At 36.8% G+C, this 12,213-nt stretch overlaps 1 pseudogene; it reads right to left on the bottom strand.

Annotated features, from left to right (window-relative positions):
• Window positions 1–634: 634 nt before the first annotated feature.
• LOC147571526 (large ribosomal subunit protein eL20 pseudogene) lies at window positions 635–1,210 on the bottom strand (annotated as a pseudogene).
• Between the last annotated feature and the right edge of the window lie 11,003 nt (window positions 1,211–12,213).

Genomic DNA, 12,213 nt, shown 5'->3' with positions numbered 1-12,213 from the left:
AGATCATTGTCTGCATCTCACTATCTTTTATAATTGTTTGGTTTCCAAAATCTGAAAACACTTTATCTGAAACCCTCTGCCTTTCCAACCTTCAAATTCCTTCAGTGGCACTGCTACTGAGCGTAGCTGCCATCCCCCACCCCACCCCACCCTTACATCTCCACCTGTCTTCTCCATTCCCTATCTCCAGTGACCTAGAAATTGAGCTCCTTTAATGGGTCATTCTGTAGCAGGCTTTGTTTTCCTGTTTATGTGGCCTGGACACAGTCATCGCTCATTTCAATTGTGCTCGCTTAAGACTTTTTATTCGTTTGTTCCTCTTCACCTTTCACCACAGAAAACTTGCCATTGATAACAGGGATTGGTCCAAGAATTTTATGTGTCTCCTTGTCATCTCAGATGCTTAGGACTTGTACAGAAACATGACATAGCTATACTGATCAGATCCTTTAGGGTTATGAGTGTAGAATCTTCTGCCTTAACTGCATTCTCTCTCTCTCTCTCTCTCTCTCTCTCTCTCTGTTTTGTTTTGTTTAGGTTTTTTTGTTTGTTTGTTTGTTTGTTTGGCTTTTTGGGTTTTTGGTTTTCCCAAGGCATTTATTTGGGCAGACCTAGGGACAGGGAAGCTCTGTATCTAAAAGAAGATCTTGGGCCTCTTCATGGTAAAACATGGCTTCTATTGGCCATGCAAGACCTGGTGGGTCAGTGGGAACTTGATCATAGAGTCATGGAGTTGGTTGGCTGCTGGTAGGCACTTGCTGGCTGCAGTCTCCTCCACCTTTATAATCTGGATCGAGTGGGCCCAGGTGCAATGCCAGGTGTCCATGTCTCAGTAGCACTGGGTAACAGCACCTGCAGTGGTCAGGTCCAGTACTCTTGGTACATATTGTGAGTGCCACTGGGGAGTCATGGCACAGACAGGTGCCAAAGTTCTTGACCCACATGGGGTATTTCTGAAACACCTGTCCATAGTAGACAATTTCCCTTGAAGATATATTCATCTTCTTCAGCTGAGAGACAAAGTACCAGAAGTGGAACTTGTTGACAGCATGATTATGTACAAAGATGTGCACGTGATAGAGGCGCAGAGTATGGCATTTGGGGTAGGCAGGCAGTGCTCTATCACCTTGTACTCTCCCAGTGTGCCTGAGGCCTTTGGGGCGCACTTTCCACTCTCACTGTGGCCGACAAAAGGAAGTGTTGGCTGCATACTTATTAATGTCTGATACCTTTTTCTTTCCTGTTGGCTCCAGGTCCCTTTTTTGTTGTGGCTGCCCCAGTGTTACCAAGCTACTATCCTTTAACTTCAACAGATGTCTTGGATTATTTCCTCAGTGAGAAAACAAGTCAACAGTCATGAAATTTCTTTGCTGCCCCTCTTTACCCTCTATCACAGATTCTTCATATTCAGTGATACTAGGATTTATCTCACTTTCTCCTCCAATTTCAGAGAATGAAATACCTTTTCCTTCTTAGGGTTAGTTTTCCAACGATTTTCTTGCTATCTCTCCTTTCTGTGTACTTTAAGAACTTACTTCATCAGATTTCCCCTCTCTTTCTTGGATCTGCAAACACCTCTTTCCCACAGAGCCTTTCTTAAAGCAAACTAACTGTTTACTTCTCCCCATCATACGTAATTTCTCCTGCAACCCTACATTTTCCTCAAGTTAAATTCCCATCTCTGTCTTATTCACATTCATACTTTAAAAATGATTGATTTCCCCATCTCCTGCTCATCAATTTGCCCAGTGTGATCTGTCTTCTATTTTATCCATTTTTCTCAAATACTCTTTGGAGTATTGACTATTGTACTCTCTATTTGATCAATTAAGTTTTTGTTTTTTGTCTCACTTCATCATGGTCACAAAGTGACATTGTTGGATCTTCGTGTTTTGTCCGAGATAATTTATATTCAACAAGAGGACATTATACCCTTAACTGTGGGTGCCAGGCCAGCTCTAACAACCCCCAGGCCTTGCTGTTAGACTCAGCCCATTTGTGGCTATTAAGGGGCTGATATTCTCCTTCTCAACAACGATGATGGTGATGTCAATAATAAATGATAAATGCATTTGGTGCTTATGTTCATCCTGTTTTAAATTATTAATATATATTAAATCCTTCAGTCCTCTCAATACTACTGGATAGGTACTATGATTTTCTCTGTTTTGAAGATGAGAAAATTAAGACCCCAGAAGGGGAAATAACTTGATCGCAACAAAGCTGGTAATATTTAGAGCAGATAGGTCAGCTACTTCGTACACACCATTGCATAGCTTCCCAGTTGTATTTGTTTCAGGGCTTGGCCTCTTATTTTGCATTAGCTTTCCTTGTGATTGATTCTCACTGGCACAACTCATCGTGTTTTATCTTCCATTCATGCTGAATCTTTCTTGCCTCCTGCCTCAAGACATCTCTGTTGCCACTGACACCCACTTGGTATCTCTAGATGAGCAATGTAGGAAAGGCAGAAGAGTTCAAAGTTTTTAGAGCAAATTTTTAACTAATGTTGTTGAGAGGTGGTGAATATTCTCCCTTTTGTCTTATCCATGGGCTATCCTGAAATGCAACAGTTAGGATGGTCTCTTAGAAGACATTCCAGCAATCAAACCATCAAGTGTGCTTGACTTAAAATTGAATGTTTGCTCTCCGTATATCTATGTCTCACTCAAATTTCTCCTCACTTCTGCTTCCCTGGAATTGTATTCCCTAAGAAACTGGCAGTATATAAACTTTTATGCCAGGTTTCACTTTTTGGAGAACCCAAGCAATCTAAATCCAAACTGTGAAAACTCCACCTAGATGGTCTACAGTCTCTCTTTCCTTATCCAGTAGAGCATAGAGGTTGACAACACTGGCTTCAGAAGACAAATATCAATTGGAGTTTGGATGTTGCCACAAATAAGCAATGGGACCTTGAGTGATGTATTTAATCTCTTTCCCTTTCTTAAAAATTAGAGATAACTACTTATTTTAAATAGCTCTACCTCCCTAACAAGGGTTATGACACATTTAATAGTTTGCTGTGACTAACATACTCTTTGACATGTAACATGTAAGTATTATTTTTATTATCATTAATATCTTTCAAAACTGTCTTTCACCTTTGTCTTGATATATATTCATGTTAACACCATCTAACCTACCACCCAAACAAAACAAATTGTAAGGAAAGCATTGACTCTTCCATCCGCGTCTTCCATCTGTTTCAACCTCACAAACTTTCATCATATAATTGCTTCATAAATTAACATTTGTTTTACCTCTCAAAAACCCTCTCACATCCATTCTATATTAACCTTGCTATCTTCATTTTGACAGGCATTTCCAGAATCTCACCAAAATTTGCAATAATAGTGTATTATGTTAAATGATTTTCCTTGCCTACTCTCCTTAATGCATCACATTTATTCCTTTACTTTCCTTAGTCTTTTAAAACACAGCCTTGGGGCGCCTGGGTGGCGCAGTCGGTTAAGCGTCCGACTTCAGCCAGGTCACGATCTCGCGGTCCGTGAGTTCGAGCCCCGCGTCGGGCTCTGGGCTGATGGCTCGGAGCCTGGAGCCTGTTTCCGATTCTGTGTCTCCCTCTCTCTCTGCCCCTCCCCTGTTCATGCTCTGTCTCTCTCTGTCCCAAAAATGAATAAACGTTGAAAAAAAAAAAAACAACAAAAAAAAAAAACACAGCCCAATTTCATCACTAATAATACTGCATTGTAATTGGTTACTTATTTCTCTGTGGCTCTCAAGGGTTTATCAACCTTGCTACTATTGACATTTGGGGATATATAAGTATTCATCACTGGGGGTGTTGTTCTTTGTATTGTAGGCTGTTTCACAGTATCTCTGGTCTCTATCCACTAGATGACAGTAGTGCCCCCTCCCCAGTTATGACAAAAAAAAAAAAAAAAAAAATGTCTCCAGACTTTGTCATATGTCCCCTGAGGAGAAAACCATCCTGGTTTCGACCACTGCTGTAGAAAGTGAGTCATTTACAGACAGGGGTTATATTTTATTGACATAAGTCCCTAACACCAAGCACCAAGTTGGAAAAATGATAAATGTTTAATAAATATTTTATTAAATGAATGAACCAGTTCTCTCTTTCAAGTATTTTTCTTCTTCTTTTTTAAATCTCAGGGACCACCTTTTATCTGTGCTTCTGTAGCTTTTAGCATTTTTCTGTACATGTGTCTGTTTCCCCAATTACATTGTATGATTTTCTTACATCCTTAACCCCCACAGAATGAATGGAATATAGTGGGTTCTCAATAAATACATATTCAATTATATTTAGTTAGTAAATTAATATCTATATTCTGTGGATATGTTCATACCACATGATTCTCTCATTGAAGGTCTTATATGATAATAATTGTATGTTCTCACATCATGCACTTTCCCTTTGTGACACTTATACCAGCTATAATTAACTGATCATGTATTTAATTGCTTAGTATCTATCTCTGTAGGGTATTTGAGACAGAAATTGTGGTTACCTCATTTTTCCCCTCTCCTCTGGCTAACCCAGAACTTTATTCACAGTACATACTCAGGAAATTATAAGTCTTTGTCAAATGAATGAAGGAAATAAATTAATGCTTCTGCTAGATGACATGGACAATATGTACTTGGAGAATTTGATGCAATAGATGTATCATGGTTTATGGATGTATGTGATGAAGCATCTTTGAACCTATATTAGGAAGCTTTAAAAAGTGTCATCTTTGTCAAATTAGTGAAAAAGTAATTTGCCCCTCTAAATCACTTCACAAAAGGGAGAACTTGACGCTGTCATAAGTCAATACAGATGTTTGATATCCCAGACTTGTAATCTCCTCTTGCTCAGCATGTTCATTTTTTTCTGGTCCTAATGAGTAGCTCATGGACCTTAATTGACATATTGACCTTGAAAACTCTAGACAATGATCTCTTGTGCCAGCTTCATTATCTGTGGCTTTATTAGCCAAGGAAATTTGACAATAAAACATGAAACAATCACAATCTACACAAAGACACTATAAATCATACTTTTATCAAGTAAAAATAACCAATCTAGTCCCTAACATTTTATCACACAAATACAATTTTGTCTTATATTCCAAATATAAAATAAGTAGTTTTGTTCTGCTATTGTCTGAAACTACTTATTAACCCATATTTAAAAAATCTCAACAATGAATGTTTGATAAGAATTTCATAGAGCAGAATATTGTTTAAAGACTCGAAATTTAGTGTCTTTTGAGGAATCTTCTTGCATCAGAGGAAACCAGCATGCTATCTTAAAGAACATTAAAACCAAGAGACAAAAAAACCTCTTTTCATACATATTGCTGTGTGTTTTCTCTCCTCACCATGGTCTCCTGTTGTTCCCAGTAGGGATACCAATTTTAGGATATGCAGTAGACAGCTGTACTATAGAAGCTAAAGCTTGAAATTGTTCAGGAAAAGCTAGGTTAGGGCTTTTCATTTGACAAGAAATTGTAAGCAAAAATTCATAGTAAACAGCCTGCAATAAATGGCCTGTAATAGAAGTACAAATTTTTTTAAAAAAATTATTGACTTAGAATTTTCTGATGGAAATACTATGCCAAAATAAATTTGAAAGTGATCCTAACCGCAAGCAGTCATGTTAGGCACCTGCTGACTCTTCTCTATCATGCATAGCTTAATGAAAAGGACCATCGTTTCTCACAAAAGTGTGTAACTGTGTTCCCGATGGGGAGTAAAAATTACAAAAGTATGAAATTGTCATTTCAACTTAAAAACTACTGATATTTAGGTGATGTTTTATTTTAGCTGAGCGCATCTCTATTATACATGTTTTCATTCCTTTTTAATGTCTGGAAAATACACAGGTCTTTCTCCAGGACATAAAATGAGTTATTATGTTGTTATATTAATTGCCTGTACAATCATATCCAAATTCCCAAGATAATAATGGTCAGTCCTCTATCTCCCTGTCAAACCTCACTCCCATTTGCCCCTTTGTTCCTGTTCTTGTGACTGTACACAATGTGGAAAGCATCCATAGTGTCTAAACAGGTAGTATTACTCCCTGTGCTTGGAATGAAGACCCCACTATTTATCCCCGGAATACTCAACCTTGCTTTTCAAATCTCAGTTCAAGCCAACACTGCCTGCTCTCTGAAGCCATCATTGAGTCTTCCAGGCAGGCTTTGCTGTTTCTTTCTCCATATACCCAACTGCTTCTATCAACTCTATTTTTCCTTCCACTCTCTTCACTCTGGAACAAATTATCAGAGATATTAGTGCTAAAATCAGTGGACTCAGTAGTGTCACTTGCCTGTGCACTGATCAGACCATATTTAGAAAGTATATTTAATTCTTGGCTATTGTAGAGCAATATTGATGAATCAGAACATGGTCAGAGAAGAAAAGATCTTAAAGCCATTATATCGTGAGCTGCTACTGATGGAGTTATAAATTGGGAATAATAATATCTGGTACTGTTGTAAAATTGAACTAAAATAACACATCAAAATTCTGTTAACTTGAAAAGTAAATTTTGAGAAACACGTTCCATGCCCATTTGCCAATTTTACACTCCCTGTATTGGTTGCTCACCATCTTGAGAGAATAGACTCCCCTGTGGGCATTTGTTTCCTCTGTTTACAAATGAACTTGCAATGAAATTACTACTTTTTATTTTTTATTTATGTTTTTATTTCTATCTCCTTGATCGAATGTAAGCTTCTTCATGGCACAAATTGGTGAAATTATTTTCATATCCTTTAATACCAGCACATTAATACTAAACACACAGTACAGTCTTCAAAAGGATATGAAGAAAATCTGAAATGAGTTTCCACCAAAGGAAAACATTGTTGTTTTCTTTAAAATAGCTAATGGGCCATCATGTAGAAGACTGGTAACTTCATCACCTCCAAACGGTAGCACAAGGAAGAGTGTGGGTAGCTAATTGCACATCAGTATTGGGAGAATACTGAAAACTTCCAAAAAAGAAACAAATGATTTGTTATCCCATTATCCAAATAGTCTCTCCTAGTTGAAATATATGAAACCAGTTCATACAAATGATTAGAATATAGAAAGAATTAAAAAGGTATATACTAGAAATAAAAGCCTAACCTTATATTTCTAGAAACCACCCTTTACAGTGTTCTTCAAAAAGGTATTATGCATGTACATATATGCCTATAAGTCCATCCGTAAAGTATTTTACACTGAAGGCATTCTCCCTATTCCCATTTATGTGAGCTAGTTGGTGTCTTCCTTTCTCCTTCTCTCTCCTCCCTCTCTTTCTCTTTCTCGGTGTTTGTGTGTGTAACTCCACTTCTTTATTGTCGGTATTATTGAACTTATCAAGAAAAACAGTGTTGTCATGAGCAGTCGTGTACATGGATACTTTGAAATATATCGGGAACTTTCTCTAAAGATTTAATGTTAAAAAGGAAACCAAAGAAATAGACTTTCCTGTGAGGTAACGATGTCTTCATGAGTGTAAACTTTTAGAGGCTTTCCTTTTTTAAAATTGTTTAATGTTTATTTATTTTTGAGAGAGAGAGATTGACAGAGTGTCAGCAGGGGAGGGGCAGAGAGAGAGACACACACAGAATATGAAGCAGACTCTAGGTTCTGAGCTCTCAACAAAGAGCCCAACCTGGGGCTCAAATTCATGAACCAGGAGGACAGGACTTGAGAGGAATTCGGATGCTCAACCAATGGGCCACCCAGGTGCCCCCAGAGGCTTTTCTCTAAAATATTACTGCTTTGGAAATGAAGCTAAACTAAAATGCTTCCTAACAGCTGTTCATAATTCTAATATAATAACGAAATTTTGGTTGCTATTCACATCAAATAATGCTTCTCAACATTAGCTGTAAATTATAATCATCTGGAGAAATTTAAAAACAGTAACAATGCGCAGGTTCCAGTCCTGATGAATTAAATCAAAATCTGTAGGGATGGGACTCAGGCTGTAGGTTCCTAGGTTCTTCTAATGTGCATTTACTATTGAGAATTTGTGATGTAAAAGTCAAGTCATTAACATCGTTTATCAGTACGTTTGAAAACAAGAATGGCAGCAATAAAGGTACAAGAACTTTACGGAATTTATTTTCTTCTCTACTAGCAAAATGGGGGGAGCATGATAGTAATGTAAAGAACAGAAACACACTGGAGAGAACCTCAGACACTGCCAGTACAGGACTTTGGTAAATGTTAGTCATTTTCTCTGAGCAGATACTCCTTTTTTTCAACTCTTTGAATGCTGGTTCCTTATACAGAGGAGGAAAGGGTCCATATCTGTCTGCACTCTTTCCCATTGTTATTCATGGGTCCAAGGAAGCTGAGATGGGCATCTGAGCTTCTTTAATCAGTGGTTCTCTACAAGAAGGTTAGGAATCATCTCTCTGTAGCAGAACTGATATGTAGCAACGTCCATCAGAAGAGATGAGTAGGCTTCTGTCAAGGTAGATGCGGCAGGGTAGATAGAATGAAACCTGAAGCTAGGTTAAGTAATTGGGTTCTTGTTCAATAAATTGCCTGTTTGTGCTGTGTAATGAAAGATCTTTGGTGCAGTGGATGTCTGAATCCAAATACTCTTCGGATTTTCTGATGGAAAAAGAGATAAGGGTGAAAGGGATTTAATTTAGAACTATTGAAAACCTTTAAAGAGATTAGAAAAAATTGGCAAATGCACTTTCTTTTTTAAAATCAGGATTCTTTGTTACTTGTCAGCGCTGGTTATTTACTTTTTCAATTGACAATAAAACTTATTTGTTGGTTTTGTTTTTGTTGCTTTTAGTTTTTCTCCCATCAATTTGCCATCATTAAGGGACCTTTAAGATTCAGATTATGAAGAAGATAATGGAGAAATTGTTTTCTCCCAGCCCATGTACCCTAAACCTGAATTTAGGAAGTATTAACTTTCAGGATTTCATTGGAATGTCACATCAGAATTGTAGGCACTGCATCGGTGCATAGACTAGACCTCATGTCTTGATTCAAGTGATATTTTTTCCCCCATAAAGTCAGACCTCACTCACGTGCCTAAGCTTCTATTTAAAAAAAAAAAAATTCTTCAAAGAATACACTTTAAAAATATACCTCATTAAAAAATTCATGTGAACAATCAGAGCAGTGTGGATATGTAATAGTGGGTAGAATTTGGTGAAATATATTAATCTCAACAATAAAACCATTCATGCTTTGGGCTTTTTAAAGCATTGTCCCAGATAATTTTAATAAGCAATTATTTGAATGGATTTACTTTCTAAGGGATAAAAAAAAAAATGTGTCCGAGAAATGAGAAATAAAATGGTCTCTTTCTTTTCATTCCACTCGTTTAACACTTGAAAAAATAAAAGGCTTTATTGGAGGAAAAATTTAGGGATACACAACTAGAAGAGGAAAGGGATTCACAACTCAGAAGGAAAAAAAATGTTGACTGGATAAGATCTGTATTGAAATTCCCTTCAATATATGGTACATTCATAGTGTTTTGATACCTGGGACAAATCCCAGGCGTCGCATCCCCTCAGACGCTTTGTTTCACATCTCTGTGTCATACTCTCTAACCCTCCCTTCACTAGGTGATCTACGTATCCATACTTCATCTATTCTTGTTCTTTCCTCAGTTTTCCCTCTCCTTCTTTCTCTTCTCTGGAGGAACATGTATCCAATCTCCAGGATCATATTGGGAGTCAGAATTCTAACAAATAAGCGCTTATTGAAAGTAACTTCTCTTTAGGGTTGCCTAGCATGCCACATGAAACAGCAGAACTAGGAAGTAAGAACACTGAGTTGAAGCAAAAGTTCAGCTGAAAAATTTGTTAAGTCTTGGCAGCTTCTAAGCCCTGTAGAGATCCATTTTCTTTTAGCAGAGGGTCAAAGGCAGAACAGGTGATCCAGAGCTGCACTGAAGATGGGAGTGTCTCCTGATGAAACATATCACTCTCAGACTCTGGGAGGCTGTCATGTGAGAGGCTGAATTAGAAATACTTTCAAAGAGACAACTGTCTTCTAGAGAGTAACCCTCCTTTTAAAAAAATTCAGGAGTTGGACTTCCCATTTATCTTTAAATGAGGAAGGAGACCTTCTCCATTTTCCCTAACTCTTGACTTCATTTTAGAACTGACAAGTTTAAACAAGATGAGAATCAGATTGCTTCTGCTTATCTCATGCTTTCAGCTCTAGCCGACAATGTAATTAATGTTGCTGTAGGAAAAACCAAAAGCGTTCTTGAGGAGAACTTTTTCCTCTCTGCTTTTTGCAGGCATCATTCTTGAGAGAGTAGGTTGTCTTTTTGACATGCTACTGAGGGAGGTATAACACGCAGATGTCCTTGATGATTTTTTTGCATGTCTGTTGATTTGTAAGTTAAGCCCAGACTACTTTTGTCTTCTTATCTTTTTATGGTGCACAGAAGTTATTAATTACCATACTGTTAAAAAAAGTAGCATCCAAAACAAAAAATTATCCATACATATGCACACAGTTTCTTTTGCTGGCCTTCCCTACAACATATGATTTTCCTTAGCATGTTGGTGTTTTAATCCGTTTCTGGGGAAATTTGCTATAGAAAAGTACTAGAGTTATACTGATAGCTATCGGGTGTCTTTTATAACTAGTTCCCTCAGTTCAAGGTTACATTTTCTTACCTACACTGTCAACATTGTTTTTCAACATCATTCCTACAAATTCCAGTAGACTTCCCATCTTCTCTTGCAAGTCAGGTTGTCTCCTCAGAATCCTTCAATTTCTCTCTCTTAGTTACCAAATCAATTGTGAACGCTTTATTCTGGCACTCAGTTGTCTATAGCTAGACCCATATTTGAGTACCTATCCTGACAGTTTTATGTGCTTCAATTTCTGGTCTCTAATTAAATTATATACATGAGAATACTCAGAACTCGCCCATAATATTTAGTCCGCATGGACTGCTTTTATAATCCATCTTTCTACTGTGATTCTACTCACTTATCAAGACCAAATTTAAATGCCATTTCATCCATAACTTTTTTCTCTTCATTTATACTTTTTTCTCAGCACCCTTGCCCACCATCTGCTACCACCATGGGGACATACCATAATTAATGGCTATTTTTTTTTATGTTTGTTCCTATGCTATTGTGAATGCACAATACCTTGTGATATATGTATTCATATGTGTATCTGTCTGCCTTATAAGAACCTCAGTATAGGAATATACCTATATCTATACAGTAGCATATAGAAATATACACCACTTAACTCTTTGTTGGTATGTGAAATGGTTTACCTACTTGTTATAGAGAATATATACAGTTTTTTCTTACATTTATTTTTTAAAGGACAGACTATATTATTATGAAAAAAATGTGTTAAGAATTCGTGGATCTTTTCTGTAGATAAACTTACATTCTGTCAAGAGAAGTCAACGCCTATTTTCAAAGGCAGAAAATTTTCTTTTTTTCTTGGTAGCAATAATGGGAAACACTTTAACCTCCTGTTTTTTAGTCCAAAGTGGAATGGTGTTATTTATCATGCATTGATTTGTTGTCTCTGAACTGACAAAGTAGGTGGTTTGGCTATTTACAGTCAGTGTAAGATGGTATATATGTTCAAGGATGCAGGTGAGTACCATTAGAATAAGTCCTTTGGGACGGCTAGTTATGTAGCAAAAGGAATATATCATACAAGTAATTAAGGATGCAAAAGAAGAATAGCATAGAAAGATATGATGGCTTTAAACATAAGTTGTCTTCTAATGAAGCTGATGTCAATCCAACCATTCTTTAGAGAAATCTATGTAGGATAAAGTTCTAAAACTTTCATTTTGTGATCATAATTGTATTTTGAAATGATTTCTATTTATAATGGGAATCAATATTTGATCTAGTGGATCCTCAGTATCGTCCTCAGTATGATAGGATTGTTTAGGCATTTGTAAATTGGGAAAACTGAGGAATATAACGGACATGAATCCCTCACTTTCATTTTCAGTTTTTATGAAATAAAACATACATTTATGCATTATATTTATACTTAATATTATATTCAATGTTTACTGTAAAGTTATTGTAAGTAAATTTTTTTCCTGTTATAATTAAGGGGATATGTAGTTGATAACTTATGTAGAGTATTCAGTGAAAATACTTAACAAAATGGTCTTAGTGCATATATTCTGCATACAATTAAAAACTTCTGTTTGTGTGAAATGAGAATATCCCAGGATTCATATCGGATGGC

The sequence above is a fragment of the Puma concolor genome, unplaced genomic scaffold (genome assembly GCF_028749965.1).
Source record: "Puma concolor isolate L17-30 unplaced genomic scaffold, mPumCon1.1.hap2 unalloc_scaffold_23, whole genome shotgun sequence".
NCBI lineage: Eukaryota > Metazoa > Chordata > Mammalia > Carnivora > Felidae > Puma > Puma concolor.
Note: the sequence above shows the minus strand (reverse complement) of the source record. Positions and strands in the feature narration are given on the sequence as shown.